Here is a 14,846-nt window from a genome sequence, read left to right as displayed (position 1 = left end):
CTCTTTTAAAAAGGCCAGACACTGGCTGTGCCAGGGCAGTCCAGCTGCCTGCCCCACGGGCCACAAAAGCTGGGTTTCCTAAGCTTTCCTTACCCTCCTAGGGGCTCTCGGAGCGCTCTGCTCACTTGTAGGAGCCGGGGAGCTCTCTGGAGCACCTTTTGGTCGGCTCATTTCATCGAGCATCCAACCTCAGGGCTCCAGCGTGGTCTTCTCAGGCATCTGCTCACAGGGGATACGAGGCAGGACAAAATGCAGCTCTGATCCTCTCTGCAGAGACACATCTTTGACAATCCTAAGGAACAAAACACATTTATAAGCCATGTTTAAAGCAGGGTATGATGCTTAGAGAAAGAGCTTTTGCCGAATGGCTCGCATCTGCTGCTGGTCTGGAGCTAATAAAGTTATCTCTGGGCTTCCAGCTCGAGGGGCTCATAACCACGGACACAGAGCCCCCCATCCTGTCCCATTTTTAAAACTTGCTCAAATCAGAGCTTTGGAAAACGTAGGAAACAGTTCTGTCCTCAAACTCTAATCTGCATTTAGATGGAAAAGCGAACAATTCCAATAAAAGAACAAGGGCACCAAATCCAGCTGTTGTTGCTCCTTCTGCCTGTGGCTAAACAGCATTGTTTTTCTTTTTGAGAACTGAGCAACATCGGGGAAGTTGGATGGCCTTCCTCGTGCGGAGGGCACCTCGTATACTTTGGCATCATGTGGCCTTCCAGGACATCATTTTGACACATCACCGATCAGACTTTATGGGCATTCTTGTGTCACTGCAAAGCAAACACAAAACTCACACGTTACATGCAGCCAGGTAGACTGAAGAGAAGATCACCAGCGAGCAGAACGTTTTAAAACACACGAACCATAAAGCGTTTGTGGTGGTTTACGATGGCAACATTTCTTTTAGGGCCTGATCCAGTCCTCTTTGAAGTCGACCGGAGTCTTTCCATGGACATCAGGGGGTGTGGGATTTGTCTCGCAGCAACTTATACCAACGAGAACAATATTTTGCTCTGAAGTCACCGCTTTCTGCCGTGGCTGTTTTGAAATCAGCCCGTCCCCTGACAATACAGCCTCGAGGTACTGACAGTCCCCGTGTTTTTGTTAAAAACGAGACTTGGTGACGGGCTCAGCTGTTTAGGAAAGGTAATATTTTTCTTCAGCACGCCTCCTATAAAGGGAATTAGCAAAATCTTCTTCCAACTGCAAGTAAAACATAAGGGCACAGCTGCCCCGGGGGAGTACAAGGGCTCCCAATGTAAACTCCACTGATATCATCGCCATCAGAAGGTCATAAAATTGATTGATTATAAATACAGCCCTCATTTGTTTACAGCTTGCATTTTTGGGTCCCGGGTAATTAGCACATTAGCAATCTCTCAAAGTGAGCGCTTACAGGTGCCGCTCCGAGATAGCCAAAGCCAAAAAAGTGCCCGAGAGGAACCCGAATTTCCTTAAACAGGGACGCGTTAGGACGGAGGGGAGCAATGTCAGTTCTGGAAGCGTTTAGCTACTTGATCACACCTACCCAGGAGCCAAGGGCATTACAATGACCTGTTAATTTCCTCCAGCAGTAAGGCAGCACCCAAAAAATGAGAGACATGTCAGCAATGTGAGGGAGATCTCCTCTTCGCAGAGCCTGCGGCTGCGCCAATCTTTGCAGATTCTTTCCCCTCCACGCAGGCCAACAAAGGGAGATAAAGATCGCCCTATTTGTGGTAACTGGTACTTAGTTCCTTTCAGCTACGCGCAAAATAAACTCTCTTTTGGGTCTCCAAAGGTTTCGGCCTGCAGACACAGCACTACCGAGCTGTAAGCCAGCCCAGCCACCTTCCCCTCAGCCCGTCCTGGCTCCAAGTTCACGACTACTCCGCTCGCAGGACATTAAGCTTTAAAGTCACGTTTTATTTGTACAGCTGGATGCACCAGGTTCATGCTTATTGTCTAATTAGCCAGCTAAACCACTTCTGAAAGGGTTCTAACGCTTTACCCCCAGTGAGATCTCCGTAGTGAGTGTGTGTTGAAATGCTAATGGGGACGAAGGATTCCTTTTTGGAGGAATTTGCAGGATTTTGGATACATCTCCTGGGCCAAACCTTCAGCCACTACGGCTTTGTTGGAGCCGGGCTATTCCCCGGAACAGATGTGGAAGGGCTCCTGACATGTAACAGAATAATGGAGAAGCTGCTCACTAACCTCATTTTAAGGTGGTTTAAAGCCTCACAGCCAACTCCCAGATTTTTGTTACCTTCCCCAGAAGTGTGTTAGAAATGCCTCCTACAGTTAGGCTGAGATTCCCCAGCCCGTCAGCTATTAAAGTATGCGGTGTGTGCCCTGGCATTCAGACAATTTTACAGATCAATTCTTTCAAAACACTTCTGCTGGCATTACTTGCTGCAGCAGTAATTTGGAAATCTCATACCAACGTTTTTTTCATCCACGAAACATGAATGGCAAGCAAGCAATAAGGTCAGGCATTGGCAGACTCTGAGTAGCAGCCAGTGCCTGTGCATTGGAGAAGAGATCTTGCTTTACATTTTGGTGGGTATTTCTGATAACAGTGTTCCTGCACTAAAACAATTTGGAGAACTGTGTTTTTTTTTACGTATTTGTATAAGCTATAGGGAAAAGCAACTCGAGAATGGCCTCTAAACATTACAACACTGGTAAAAAATAATGCTAATAACCCGTAATTGTGTGCCTTATTTAATTCCTCTTTCCAAGTGCCATGAATGCTAAATGATAGCAAATTAGCTCCAGAAATATTCATAGAAAGTTGCTCAGTTGCTCTTGCTCACCTACTTGGAGTTCAAGGAGGCATAAATCCCACATAATAATTACCCAAAGACAGATACGAAATTAAAAATCACTAAAATTCTGCACCACCATACCGTGCTGAACACTGCAACAATGCTCATTTGGTTTGAAGAATTCACTGTTTCGCAGTGTTCCCACTTTGGCTGCGATGCCTCCTTATACAACTGCCTCATGACCGAACCAGAGAGGAGAGGATCAAGCAACTGATTCCGTTTCAAACCTTGGAAATTGTTGGGATTTCTACACTCACGCCAGTTGCGCTGCTAAGCCAATAAACACAGCTTCAGTGGAAAATCTGATGTGTTTGATCAGATGGTGTTCCTGCAGCCGTGATGATCCAGCAACATGAGCACAGCACTTTTTCTAGCTGGAGAGCCAGCTCCAATCCTTGTCGAACCAACTGATACAAAGGAGAGCAAAAAAAATGACAAGAGGAAGAGATTTGTTCCCAAAGCTGTCCATTCCCCCTGCTGCATCACCCGTGCTAACCCTGCCCCTCCTCACAAGTTTTGCTTCCCATTTGATCTTTGCTAGCACTAAGAGAAAGGGGAGATAAGAGATGAAAAAAACTTATCTTTGCAAAAAACAGACCGTATCTGCAATTTATCCCTGAAATCTCTTCTGGCTATCCTGAAATGTTTTGCTACCATTCCCCCTCATTTGTTTTTTTCACACTGCTGTCCTGCTGCACTTTGGAGGCTGGATGATCACTTAATGTAAATTGTCACCTCCCTGCTGAAGTCAATGAGTTGAGTTGGTTTATAGCAGTTAAGGATCTAGTTCCTGACAGCTAGACTTTGGCAAAGAAAGGGCTGAACTGTGTTTTGCAAACAAGCAATCCAGTGAACTTCATTCTTTTTCTCTGTTCATGAACCAACATCGGTTTGGTAAGAGATATTTGTTATTCAAGTACTTGTTGGACAGCCTGGATCAACAACGGCTCATTCCAGAAACAGTTCATTTCAATTTCTTGCTGCTCATGGGGTGAGAACTGTCACCTAAATCAGATGGAGCTGATTCTAATCTTTGAGGGGATGAGTAAGCCTTTTAAAAATAGGAGAACAAAGGCTGATGAAGAACAAATACTCTTGTTCACATGTAAATACAAGTACACATACAAAGGACAACCATTTCCCAAACTAGCATGCAAATAAAAATCCGTCCAGGCGTACACAGACAGTCACCCAGGACCCCAACAGGCTCAGTCTGGCAAGTCCAGCTGCAATAAAAAGTATCGAGGGTTGAAGGAATTGTTAAAACCAGTCAGATTCAACTTCTGTCCCAATGGCAGTGGGATTCCAACCTCCAGTTCCTGCTCGTACCCCACTCAGCTGTGGTTGAGGTAGGCGTAGAATGCAGCAATGTTTCATTCAGTGAATTCATCGTTCAGTGTTGATCCTTGTTTAAGTTTTGATGTTCAGAAAGGGTCACCTTGAGGTTCCCACCTACCAGTTCATGGTATTTCTTCTGCTGCTGGCTTAAAAATCCCTGCTGGTGTCTTTTCGTGATGGACAGATGAATTAAGTTCACTCTTTGTAATCACTTTTAGTGATTACAATGACCATCTTGCAGTACTTGGCAAGCATCTATTCCTAAACTTTGGATAATTGAGAAAATTATCAAATAAATAGGAAAAAAAAATCAAGTAAAGGTCATACTTCTTGTGACCTTCTTAGGGAGCATCAGGATGAAAATAATGTCCCCAAACTGTACAGCAATTGTGTGCGGGGGATTCTTATGATTTTTCAGGTATGTGGGCACAGGCAGAAAACCAAGGGATTTTACAAAGCTCTGCCCCATTAACTGCCTTCTTAAAATGGCCCTGCACATCCTGCAACCTCATTTACTGCTCTGTATTGCTTCTATACTCACACCACTCTCAGGACAGTCTCTTTGGCTTGAGTATCTGAACGGCGAGCCAAACCAAACTGTTTCAGAACGTTTTATGAAAATGTTCATATTGCTTTGTTGCATTACCAGGCAGATGTGAAGTCCTTTCCACTTGAATTTCGACATCGTGGTGTCGGTGTGTCAGTGCATATGGCCACATGCAGCCTTATGGTCCTCCTCGTAAGCCTGCACTGTCAGAACGATGTTATTGCAAACAAGAGTTTCTACATGCCATCGCTGCAGCTCTCACCTCATCAAGAGCCAAACGAAGGAAGAAGGAAAAATTCTAAAAGAAGAAACTAAAAGTGAGCTGGAATTAATTTCACTGAAATAAATATTTTTGTTAAATCAGCTGTACAAGCTAAGCTGTTACTACATCACCCAGGAATGAAGATACACTTCAAGCTGCAGATCATTTCTGTGGATTCTTCTGAACTGACCACGACACTACATCTTCGCCACACTTTCTCGTTGGAGGCAAGGTGTAACATAAAGAACTTATCTTACAGCCTGGGCTATAAAAGCTCCTGAGCACTAAGTTAACCCACAAGTGGAAATCAAACCTTCAGAAATGGCTTTTCAGACACAAAAAATACATTTTATCTCCAGATAGCCACAGGATGCTCAGAGTGCCCTTTGAGTTTGACGACGGGCACATCCCTGAAGCTACCAGGAATCCACAAGACTAAGACATCCTGCACTAGTATGCCTGCTCATGCCTATTTCTAGCCCTGGAAGGTCTGTCCTGCACAGATTCAGAGAGCTCCTGCAGAGCTCTCACGTGGAACAGCAGCGGTGTGTAACAGGCAGGTCTCAGGAAACCATCTGGGAATTCCCCACTGTGCCCCTCAACCACGAGGGTTACCCGGTCTTGGCTTAATTTAGCCAGTTGTGGTCTCTGGAGAGGACGTCCTTCTAAATATATTAGTGACTCACCCCCAGTCATAACTTACCATTGTAGAGAAAATTTGTTGTTTATGTCTAGGCAAGCCAAAAACATTTTGCCAAGTGCTTCCTTTGGTAACATCTTATACATTTTAATGTCACAGCTGCTGCCAAGCCACGGCCCTAATGGCTCCATAATGATGTACAGCTCGCCGAGCACATCCAAATCACAAGGGTGCCCTTGAACTGTCCGAAGGAGCTGCTGCCTCACTGACCCTACTGCAGCCAAAGCAGCCTCTGCAGTCCTTTCCCCCGTGGTCCCCCAGCTGATCCCATGCTGCTGTACAGGACGCGATGCGATGAAGACATTCCTGCACGTGGCAGGACCAAGCTCTTCAGAGGAGAAAAGTCAGGAAAACCTTGAGGCTATGGCAGTTATAATTCTCAAACATGTTTTGTTCCTACGCTGTGTTTTTTTAATACAACTGAAAATAGTTTACAGCTTCAGGACAAAGAGGAAAGCAATTATATTCTCCTGGATGTACATTACCACTGCCTCGCAGGAGAACTAAACAAACAGAATCTGCCACGCATTGCCGTGGAAGTGAGAGCCCCCAGTCCTGCTCGTGGGGAGGCAAACGTCGCAGGGGGCTGCTCCCTCCTCTCCCAGGGAGGTGGTTGCATGGGACGTGGTTGCAGGACGCTGTGGTGCTCAGCCACGTGGAGTTACTCACCTGCATGGAAACAGAAGCAAAAAAAAGAGCATCAATTTTCAAAACTGAGAAGAGGAAAAGACTTTTACTCGATCCCCGCTGGTACAGATTTCTAGCGAGCCTGGCATCGTGGAATGCTGTCGCCAGTGCTAATTCCTGGGATAATTCACTTTCTTTCTGAAGTGTGCACGTTTATATTTCCCTGCCCTAGCCTACGAGAAGAGGCAGCGACATTGGTTTGCACTTCAGCATTGCCACCAAAAGCCATCTTTAGCATCTCAAAGTGATTCATCCCCGGGTAAGGTTCCCAAGGCAGAGCTAACAAAGCTTTGTTCCCCAGCTTGCCCACCAGATTGCTCAGCAGCAGCAGCCAGGCTCTCCACATCCCTGCCCCAGGCTGGCTACGTGCAGCCCCGGGCCACCAGCCCCAGGAAGCTGAGCCTGCAGGGCTGAAGGGAGCTGGCCCTGCTCCTCCTGCCTTTGAGACTGGGGCAGCTCAGACCCTACAGCAAGAAGGGGATCAGGAGACCCCCTGATCTTGCTCACACCACCTTCTGGGAGTGCTGGTTCTCAGCCAGGAGAAAATCACACGTGGAGCTTTCAGACCGAGGCGTTTTCCAGGTGGCGTTGTCCATGCAGGTAGCAAAGCAGTTCTAGAAAACCTACTTGAGATTAAAATAGATCTAATTGTATCTCCCAGGAATGCTTTCTACGACTCCAACCCTCCCTGAAAGCTCTCTGGTCATAGAAAGCCATACATGTGAAACTGCTTCTTGGAAAAACCTTGTTTTGATAACTTTAAAAAGGCGAACGAAACTAGAGGAAAATAAACACAGACACGGGTTCCCAGACCTGCGCACGCACCCTTCGCAATTTGCTTTGACGTCAGGCTCGAGCTTCTCCGAACTGATCGTCAATGTTTCGGGTTCCTATTTTTCATCGCCCGGTTTGGGGCCCAACTTTCAAAGAACAAAGAACTTCCCGAAAATCCGTTCCTGAGGTTAGGGGCTGGCTGTTAATTAGGGACGCAGGTGCCTCCTCGAAGCATCTAATTGGAGACTTTTCGTGGCCCTGCTCCGAGCCATCGCCTTCCTCCTCGCTCATCAGCCGCGTAACGCGCCGCCAGCGCCGTCATCGCCCCGCAGTTAAAAGCAGCTTCCAAAATGAAAATAAAACTTCGGAAATGATTCTCTGGCAAGGGCAACGAAAGTAAGACTGCTACCGATGCAGGCAAGGTTTATTTTATGTTTTTTTTCGGTGGGCAAGATGAGCTCTGAAAGAGCGATCCCTATTAGAATCGCGTTGGCATGTAAGTGACATTTTGGCAAAACACCATGGAAACATTTGGTCACATCCTCTCAGCCCTTAATTTCTTCCTTAAATGTGCTTTTTAATATGTCACAGTTGTTAAATTTGTAACAATAATTCCCTTGAGACTAAACAACCGTGCTCGGTATGTGAAAAATGAACAATGCATTTACATCAGTAAACCAAGGGGAAATTTTAAATAAACGTTTAATTGAGCACAAATAGCCTGAATGTTACTTTTGTGAAATCTGACCGTTCTGTAGGCTGATTTTAGCAGCAGGATGTCCTAAATAAACTCAGCTAAAACATATGTTGTCATACTCCTGCTCAGCTGTGACATAACTCCCCAGATTCGCCTCTCCTGATGGCTTTATTGCTGGGAGTCAAACATCGCCCCACCGAGAGGCAACGAAGCACTTAAATTAATTGGGGAACTTTCATTTCTTACAACGACCAGCAAAACCCTCCAAACAGACCTCGGAGCGCATTGGCACTCTCAGCTTTTTGTGATGGAAGGGAAGAAGAGTCAGGATTTGTATACAAAAGGACTCGTAGAAATTCCTGCTCAATCTAGTCTGGAATTTGACTGCACAAACATCGGGTAAAGCGATGCCCTCGGAGCAAGGGGCTGCTCCGGGCGGGGAGAACACAAAGGTGGTGTGTTCCCTGCTCTAACTGCCCTCACGTGGCCTGGCATCAAAGCTTCTGCCCTTGCTGCGTTATAGAAATCTTCGGGAGAGGTCATTAGCAACTTCTTTTATTTGTCGTGCGAAGCGCCGAGGACATTTCGAGGCCCTGTGTAAATGCTAGAGCTCCTATTAACCTGCGTGCTCCTCGGCCAACACAAACAGCTTTCAGTATGTCTGCATCTCCCCCCGGGGCTCTGGGCTGGAGCCCTCCTCGTGTTAATGGGATTTCTCGTTTCCTAACAGAGCTCTCGGTGTGGCGGCAGGACCAGCCGGAGTAGGAACCAATCCATTTGCTTTTCCTTTTCGAAATCAAACCAACCCAGTTTGGGTCCTGCTTTCTGGGGCAGACATCCCCCAGTGCCTCGAGCCTTGAGCATTTACTCAGAACTCCTCTTGGCTTCAGGACGAGCGCAAACGGCAGTGCAATTTCGCAGATCCATCGGTGCACTGGGATTCAGAAGTGCAGCCGTCGGCTCTGCCGCGAAGCATCGCCACCTGCTTTACCTCTCAGCGCTCCTGCTCCTCTCCCACTCTGTCTGCCTCGTCTGGTCGAACTGCGAGCTTCCTAATGCAAATCCCATCTTCCTGCAGCAGCCTTCAGTGCCCAGCACCGGAGCCTCGATGTCTTTTGGGACCATCTAACACAGAGAAAAGAGGAATACGCAGACAGCCCTTCCCTCTTGGCTCGATTAATAAACATGGGTATTTCAGCCCCGTGCTCCCCACTCTTGTTATCTCTAATTGCTTATCTGCTAAAGCTGTTCCCTCCTGGACGCTGCAAACCTTCCCCATCGCTCTGAACTATTTACCAAGCCTACGTTCAGCGACTGTTCGTGCAGTTGCAAATTCAATCACTCCGCACTTAAGAGAATGCACAGATGAGGACGGCCCGTGCCTGAAGTCCTCGGGGTGCAGGCAGTGATGTCCAAGTGTTTTTTTCTGTGCCCAACATATTATTTTCTCCCCCAGCCTTAGGCATTCTCCATTATGGGTAGTGGAGGTGCCAAAGAAGTCAGGTGTAGTGGGACAGGGTGTCCCTGGAGAGGAAAGGGCACAGCTTCCACACCCAACCTCACTTCTCCAGCTTATCGCACTATCTCCCTCCCTCGGTCCCTGTACCCACTCTGGGTCTCCCTCGTCTCATACACAAGCACATACAGAGATTTCCAGCGCTGCAATTTGCCAAGCTCCAAGCAGATTTTTAATGGCATAGCAAAAATAAAACCTCTCCAAAAGCAAGAGAAATACAGTCCGTGATGAAGTGATGTAAGGAAAGCTTCCTGCATGCCGTTCTTCTGAATGAAATTCCTGTCCTCGGTCACCAAAGGAGTACCTGCTGCTTCTGGGCAGATATTTATAAGGCACTTGATTCATTAATTGCACTTCACCTGATAAGTTTCTGGGACGGCACCCAAAATAACTGTATTCTCTGCTCAGACATAGTTTGAGAGGTGTCATGTGATGATGGGGCGAAGGGAGAACACGCAGCCACGTAGCCTTCAAAGCTCACAGCCCTCATTAACCTACACGACACAGCCAGGTCTCGCTGGCTGAACCTGGCAAAGTTATCAGGAACGTTTAATACGAGGGCTTACACAGGAACAAAGCCACTTAACGTCTGCCCACATCACCTCTGCTTGTCGTGGATAGCACGAACGTGGTTTTGATCTTTGTGTGTTTGCGATAAAAAGTGGCGTGGCTTTAACCAAAAGCATCACCTGGCACGGCTGGATGGACTTCCAGCACTGCAGAAACAAACGGCAGCTAACAGCCTTATCACCCAGACAGAGAGACACCGGCACCTTCCCTCACTGTACCTGTTCTGGAGACTGGATCCCATCTCTAGAAACTAAAGCTTCGGGAGAAAGCCAGCTGCAGCAGCCCAGCCCGGCGGCTATGCAGGTAGCAATTCCCCCGGGAGGCACTCACACAATGCTGCCGCTCGTTAGGGCTGGGTGGGACAGCAGGAATGGGAATACACATTTCCCTTCATTCATCAAATTGGAACCAGAATGAGAGTTCAGAAAAAAAAGAAAAAAAAAAACCAAGCACTTGGCAAAGTCAATGACTGGGGACAAATCGGGAGGAAGAGAGACTTTGATCAGTAGAATTGCAAAGAATGAAGGTTAAGAGAAATTGTTACATAAAGGGGATTCTTTAGTTACAGGAATGTTTGATCCAATTCGCAGCTAAGGATGTGCACCCATTTAAAACGGAAAATCCTTTCGCTTTGGTATGAATTTATCTAGCCCGCCAGACAAATTGCTCATATCAAACTGTCATTTGGATGTGCAGCCATCGAAAACACAGCTAAAGCACGTCCCTTAATTAGAAACCCCCGTGGAAATGCAAACAAGCCTCTCTGGCACCTAGCTCCCCGGGATGGTAAGGCGGACTTATCATCTGGCACAGCCCCCTTCCTGTTGGCGTGGGTGGACCGAGGCAGACGTGGAATGCCGCTCGCCTTCCAGCAGCCCTCCCGTGCCCAGGGCTGGGCTCCCCGAGCTCCTCGCCGCACACACGGGGCCGTCGGGATTAGAGCTCGGTGCGAGAGGCGTCTCCGGCCCAGTGGGGACCGAGGGGAGCTTAGGGGAGGCTTTTCTGGCTAAGCGCATTTCAATCTGTTTCATTTCGCGATCTAGTGAGCGCCTTTGATCCGGAGGCATTCGTTTTCCAGCAAGCTGTCTTGGGTCATCTGCTAGGAAAAACAATACGGCTCGGTCGTTATCCTCTGCTGGTGGAAAGGACTGGGAAATTTGGCAGGATCAGGCCTTCCAGCTCCATCCTTTTTATTGCCGGCCTTGCATTGTAAACGGTTTGTTCAGAGCCCCACGTCCCAGCAGATTACTGCTATAGAAGAATGCCAGGCTCATTAAAAATTAAAACAGGTCTCCAATCCTCAAAATTGTCAAGAAAATCTTAAAAGATGGATTCCAAAGGCTAGAAAGCAAAAGGGGCACTGCTAGCAGCGAGGACAGTTAACCATTGCAACAATTCATTACGGGATAGGCAAAGTTCTTTCTCCTTTGAAGTATTTAAGTCGAAGTGGCATGACATTTCCTCCTGTAGCCAGGCTGACACACAGGCTTTTGAACTCTGCCCAGGAACCACACAGTGAAATTCTCTGGCTTGTGTTTTGCTGATCAGATTAGAGCAGCACAATGGTACCTCAGGACTTCAGACTGCCACCGATGGGAGGTGAGCCCAAAGGGCTCTGGTCTTGCTCCTGGAGTGAGAAATCCACAAGCTTCCAACGATACCGGCTGGCATTGGGGATTCTTGATTTCTCTGATTTCTTTGAAAACCTGGTTTTGTTTACAGCCCGTTTAAAGAAAGCCTGGGACATCTCTCACTATGCAGGATTCAGACTTCCCAGGCTTTACGTAGGTCACAGTCCAGCTCCACGGAGGCTTAGTAGGAATGCTCCCATCCCACCAAAGGACCTGAGGAGACTGAAGAAATGACATAATCTTCTCCCACACGGACTCCATGTAGGCGGGCTCAGAAGTGTGAAGACAGAAGTGGAACGAGGGGAATCCACCCTGTGCCAATCTTTCTCTGGGAAAGATACTCATGCTGTGGGACTAGTTGAACAGATTTGGTGTGGTTCTGTTCCTTTTCCATCACTTACCCCACCAAGAAGTTCCCTCTTGCTTGGCTAAGCTTCCCGGGACACAACACAGGCTGAAGAGAGATCGACTGCAAGAAGTAATAAAAATAAGAGCAGGGTATTAAACAGGACATTGCTGCAGCGTAGTAATAGGAAGGGTGGAAAGGAACGGGCTCACGCATATTACAGTCCTATAAAAGAGAAAGAATTCTTAAATGAGTATTAAAGAGGGCTAACTCGGTTAGCATGAGAACACTGGTTTAATCACCTATTGTGCAGCTGTAGTTAATTTCGTACAGATTTTACAGACATCCCAGCTATCGTGCAGTGCTCCACACAGTCACTGGGGGTGATGCTCTGCTTTCATCGTGGGTGCTATTAATGAGGCCATCACCTGGGCGAATCCTCCAACAACCTCAGTTAGGTGTTTCCTGGAGTTATGCCTGATGAATGGACGTGGAAGGAGGACAAATCTGCTTCCTGACTGCATGGAAGAGAAACACGTGGTGTGTGGGGATACATAAGCACGCGCAGACACTTATTTTCCACCCAGGCGACCTCAGTCGGATCAGCTCCAAGCATCTTTGCAACAAACCTTTAACGTCTCTCCGGTGAGGGGTGTCTCCTTGGGAAAGCCATGGAAAAGTCATAAACTCGTGAGAGGCCTTGCCTGGGAACACACACTGTTTTCTACAGATTGGGCCTGAAAATATGCTGCTAACATCTGATTCATCTCCACATACACCCGAGCCATGCCCGAGTGATCAGAAAACTGATAACTTCTGATGGCCATCTGAAAATCTAACCGGTAACTGGATGAGCAAAGAAGCACCTGGCAGCCAGAGCAGATGATCACTTTGCAATCAGCTCAGTTGCTGATGTTCATCAGACACCTGTAAGACTAGTGACAAGCTAACTGGTAAATTTTCCTGAACCAGTTAACTGCTTGTTAAACCACTCGCAGTCAAACCACTTCACCAAGCCCTCTCTTAAATCCTAAACAAGCTGATCTGTTTTCACAATGCTTGTTATAAAGTGTGTGTTAGAGCATGTCAGTGTATGCAGAATATGAAAGCAAGCCCCAAAACGACAGAAATCATATTTAGCATGACTCACTCAAAAGACTACCCCTGGGCAACACGTTCATTAATATAGAGAGAGGAATAACGAGCCGTCAGAGCCTGGTACAGGTGAAGCACTGCGGTGACTCCTGCGACTTACCCAGGCTTTAATGCCTCGGCGTACAAGCACTTGGGCGTATCACAGCACCTGCTGTCCCCAGACCTCAGCGCGTGCTACCAAAGGAAGGCCAGCCCTGTCCCTGGGGCACCGATGGGAAATTGCAAGAGGAATCACTGATGTCACTGCTTCTGATGTGGGAATCCACTGTAAACACGCTCCCTTGCAAATGCAAAGTTCTCCAGAAGAAGAGAGGAAATTCTGCTGTTTGGGAAAAAATGTCGGATGACTTAGCACACAATACTTAAATTTCCTTCTGACCATACTAAAAACAGTTCATGGGCTGGAATTGTCCATATGGGTGGGTGCACGTGTTAATCCTAACCCAGGGACTGGCCGAGCCTCTCCTGGTGACCCGCAGTAACAGTGGGAGCCATTTTGACTCTTTGATTTTCATTCACATTCTTCTGTATCTTCCTCTAAGTCCTTCAAACGTAGCGACAGGCTTTGGCTAACCCGCAGACACGTTTATAGCTACTACTTCCCACTGGTCTCTTACGTGCTGCAACCACTGAAGAAATGAAAATGCCAATTTTCTTTTACATCATAACGAGGAAGAAATTGTTTTGTAAATGGTGAAATGCAAGCTGTCGCAGCTGTTTTGATGTAATCCTGAAAGAGACGGGCTTTTCATTACTCAAGGCCTTGCCTGTGTTACTGGGTAGAAAGCTCTCCAGAGCAGGCAAGTGCTTTTCATGTCAGCTTTTATCTTCTCTCATCATTCCACGGTGATCCCCTTCACCCCGTGTTGGGAGGTTCCCAAACATGTAAAATGATGAAGGATCACAAGCCTGTCAACGCAACACGTATGTCTAATCTGACAAGAATTTCTGAAGATTCTGATGTGTGTAGCTAATTTTCTCTCTTCCAATTGCTGTTTCCTCTGCCTTGTTTTCCCATGACTACATGTGAGAATCTTTATCTAAGCATTATAGGGATCACAGCCTCTGAGGTTAATACTGCAGACTCCTTTGCTGTTCTTCCAAAAAGTCCTCTTCAGCCGGCTCAACGGCAGAGAAGAAAAGTAGCAGGATATGGTTAGCTTGGCTTTAGCCATCTTCTAGTCTTTGGGAGTTATCTAGGCGTTGACAGCCCAGCTGTATCATGGAGCTAGAGGCATGGAGAGGGAGCAGTTGGACAGTTCCTAAGTGTACTCTGGACAAAGAAGCAAAAATTCCTGGTGAGCACTTAAAAACATGATCCATGAGATCAGCTCATTTCCATTTCCCTGCGTCTCTGTGAAGCGTGGAGCCATAAGCCTGCTGAATTTTATCACTGCCATTATACTGAGGCACTGACATAAATAGGAATTAACAAATTAAAGTCCATCATAAGAATCGTGGGATATGGGAATTATGGCAACCTGAAAGAGTAGGTGGCATCTGTGCCCACAGCAGGGGACTGGAGTTAGATGATCTTTAAGGCTTCTTCCAACCCAACCCATTCTGTGATTCCCTTAGTCGTTACAGCAACAGAAGAGATTCCTTAAAAATCTTAAATTCCTTAAATCTTAGATTCCTTAAAATTTATTTTCTTAACAGCAGAAGAGTCAGAAAAATCTACAGCAAGTTACCTTTTGTATATACAATGAGCATGCTACAGAAAATTCAAAAGATCTTTCTAGTCCATGGAAAAAGTGACCTGGATGAAATATATCCACACTCCCTAAGTATGAAAACAGCATCGGCA

At 46.9% G+C, this 14,846-nt stretch overlaps 1 long non-coding RNA gene across 1 annotated transcript in view; it reads right to left on the bottom strand.

Moving 5' to 3' along the window:
• Window positions 1-173: 173 nt before the first annotated feature.
• Window positions 174-14,846, bottom strand: part of LOC311437212 — a 31,789-nt gene continuing 17,116 nt past the window's right edge. Inside the window, exons 7-10 of the long non-coding RNA XR_014693367.1 lie at window positions 4,801-6,332; window positions 3,074-3,223; window positions 703-776; window positions 174-292 (exon numbers count right to left, since the gene is read on the bottom strand). This is a non-coding gene — a long non-coding RNA (uncharacterized lncRNA). The remainder of the gene's footprint in view (window positions 293-702; window positions 777-3,073; window positions 3,224-4,800; window positions 6,333-14,846) is intronic.

This window comes from Aythya ferina, assembly GCF_964211825.1.
Source record: "Aythya ferina genome assembly, chromosome: 5".
Classification (NCBI taxonomy): domain Eukaryota; kingdom Metazoa; phylum Chordata; class Aves; order Anseriformes; family Anatidae; genus Aythya; species Aythya ferina.
The sequence above is the reverse complement of the archived record's forward strand: the minus strand, read 5'-3'. Positions and strand labels throughout refer to the sequence as shown.